The sequence below is a fragment of the Limulus polyphemus genome, unplaced genomic scaffold, assembly GCF_000517525.1.
Source record: "Limulus polyphemus unplaced genomic scaffold, Limulus_polyphemus-2.1.2 Scaffold8310, whole genome shotgun sequence".
Lineage (NCBI taxonomy): Eukaryota > Metazoa > Arthropoda > Merostomata > Xiphosura > Limulidae > Limulus > Limulus polyphemus.
This window is the reverse complement of record NW_013673920.1, coordinates 22,477-25,689: the sequence shown is the minus strand read 5'-3', so window position 1 is coordinate 25,689 and position 3,213 is coordinate 22,477. Positions and strand designations below refer to the sequence as shown.

General features: G+C 32.3%; 1 protein-coding gene across 1 annotated transcript in view; it reads left to right on the top strand.

Annotated features, from left to right (window-relative positions):
- LOC106475262 (DNA translocase FtsK-like) overlaps positions 1 to 3,213 on the top strand; it is a 9,290-nt gene that overhangs the window by 1,664 nt on the left and 4,413 nt on the right. The gene's annotated exons all lie outside the window — the stretch shown is intronic.

Genomic DNA, 3,213 nt, shown 5'->3' with positions numbered 1-3,213 from the left:
AGTGTTTATGAATGGCCCCTGAAATTTCGCCAGTGATTATGAGTGTCCCCAGAAATTTCGCCTGTGTTTATCAATGTATTCCCGAAATCTATTAATATCTATAAGTGCCTCTGGAAGTTTAAACATTATTTATATATATATATATATATATATATCCCCAGAAACCTTGCTAAAGAATATATAAATACCCCTCCAAAAAAATTAGGGACGCGGATCGCGAATTCGAGTCCCCTTCATCGAACATGTGCGCCCTTTCAGCCGTGGGGGCGTTATAAGTTCTGGTCAATCCCAATATTCGTTAGTAAAAGAGTAGCCCAAAAGTTGGCGGTGGGTGGTGTTGACTAGCTGCCTTCCTTCTAATCTATCACTGCTAAATTAGGGACAGCTAGTGCAGATAGTCCGTGAGTAGCTTTGTGCGAAATTCAAAACAAAACAAAACCCATGCGAACACTGACACTACTTCCACATTGTGCCGCCAGATCTTTTTATAGAGCGTTTAAACCAAATACCATTTGGGGGATGATCTTTTTATTAATTTCAGATTATTTTTCAGTATTTACGATTACAGGAAGGTAATAACTGAGGGACAAGTAATGAAAGCAATTTTTACTTCTTTAGGATTTTAAAGATCAATAAGTAATTACAAAACTACAAGAAACTGACCGGCCATTTTACTTGTTCATTAGAACTACCAACTTACTGGTGACTGGGGGCTCACACCGCTAAAAACCGGGTTTTGTTATTCGTCGTAGGCATATCACAGACAGCCCTTTGTGTAGCTTTGCGCTTAACAATAAACAAACAAAAGTTAATTAATGTATATAACTTGTTTAATAATAATAAAAATAAAGCTCATTAATAACCTGAATAGCCCATGGTTTAATAGCGAATTAAACGAATTAACTAATATTTAACATGATAATTTATATTAAATAGCTATCCAGTCCTAGTTATAATATTGCAAGGGGGGATACGTAAATCGTCCATTCGGGTAGAAACATAATATTACCAAATTTTTTTAGTAAGTATTACCGTTGGTCAAAACTAGCATGATCAAGTGATGAACTCTCTAAACCCATAACTGATTAATTTATTCACTGATTAAAAACTCGTTGTTTTTCCCCTCTTCTAATACAACCGAGATGGTTAATTTTGTTAAATTCTTTAAGAATGGAAAGTTACACGATTATTATTGTATTGTTCTTGACTATAAGTAGTTTTTTGTCTTCATTTACATAGAAGTATTAATAATAATAATAATAATAATTGATAATAAAGGTATAGTTTATGATTATTTAAAATCCGTATGTAAAAACGATGACGTACACAACATTGATAACTCGACACTGATATTAGTTTTAAGTGTATGAAAGGCTGACTTAATTATAATTAGTTAACATTTTAAAAACTCGCTGTATGTGTTTAGACAAGGATTGTCCACTGAATTAGTAGCAATAACACTGTTAGATAAAATTTCCGAGAGGGTTAGACGAGATAATGATCGTAATATATCTTTATGTTAGGCCCTTTGTGGTTTAATATGTATAAACAATGATATTGTAAAAAGTGCACGGTGGCTACAATAATTATTTTTTACAGGTTATACCAGTGTGCTTATAAACAATGATATTGTAAAAAAGTGCACGGTGGCTACAATAATAATTTGTTTACGTCATACTAGTGTGCTTATAAACAATGATATTGTAAAAAGTGCACGGTGGCTACAATAAATATTTTTTACAGGTTATACCAGTGTGCTTATAAACAATGATATTGTAAAAAGTGCACCGTGGCTACAATAATTATTTTTTACAGGTTATACCAGTGTGCTTATAAACAATGATATTGTAAAAAGTGCACGGTGGCTACAATAATTATTTTTTACAGGTTATACCAGTGTGCTTATAAACAATGATATTGTAAAAAGTGCACCGTGGCTACAATAATTATTTTTTACATGTTATACCAGTGTGATTATAAACAATGATATTGTAAAAAGTGCACGGTGGCTACAATAATTAATTTTTTACAGGTTATACCAGTGTGCTTATAAACAATGATATTGTAAAAAGTGCACCGTGGCTACAATAATTATTTTTTACAGGTTATACCAGTATGTCTTGCAGATGTTGATTTTGTTCAACTGTAAGAGCATCAATTAAGTAACCCGAATTCTTGGTTACATTCAGATAAACTGACATCCAAACACGAGTAAAATTAAATATAATTACGTCACAACTAAAGCACTTTATAATAGACACTTCGAAGGAGGCTTGCTCCCTTGAAATGTCGTTGGCTTCCAAAAATAATGCCGTCCGTTAATGAGATTTTAGATTTATTTTAAACTTGACCACATCATATGCCTCATTGACCCTCCCGGGACGAGTACTGTACCTTAACCGATTGATGATGATATAACTATTGATCAAGTTACAGGAACAAAATTGTCGGGAGTTATTGGTGATGAAACTTTAACTTGAGCTTCTCATATGCTTATGATAAAATAGAAAAAATAACTATACCTAATGTTGAAGTTTAAGTATATTGTTATCATATTTATTGTGTTTTCGTTTGGGGTGGTGCTAGAAAAACCACGTTTAGCTCTTTGTATGTTTTGCAAACAGGAAATAGAACACGCAGTAAGAATACTTGTTAAACTGTAGATTGTTTGCTTATAGTTAAGCACTAAGCTACACAAAGGGCTATCTGTGCTCTGCCCACCACAGGTATCGAAACCCGGTTTCTAGCGTTGTAAGTCCTCAGACTTATTCATATCCTATTATTACCTTTTATTCAACTCAATGCATTTAAATTGTCAATATTTATGTGTAGTGGGCGTGTTGGGTTATTGCCTGAAGACTTTTCAAATAATCAAGTTCAAGATTATAACAGAATGTATATTACAGAGGTTGAGAACATTAGAATAAAACAGTATTGTAGCCTTGCCACGTCGTTACAATCCAAGTCACCACGTTCATTTGTACTTATGAGATTCACATTCAAATGCCTTATGTTAAAACAAAACACCCAGTCCTAGTGAGTGTTACTAAAAACAAAAGATTGCACGGTATTGTTTCCTCAATTAGATAATAATAATAATAATAAAATATTCATCAACGAATATTCCTTGGTATTTATTAGATAATAATAATAATAATTAGATAATAATAATAGTAATTAGATAATAATAATAGTAATTAGATAATAATAATA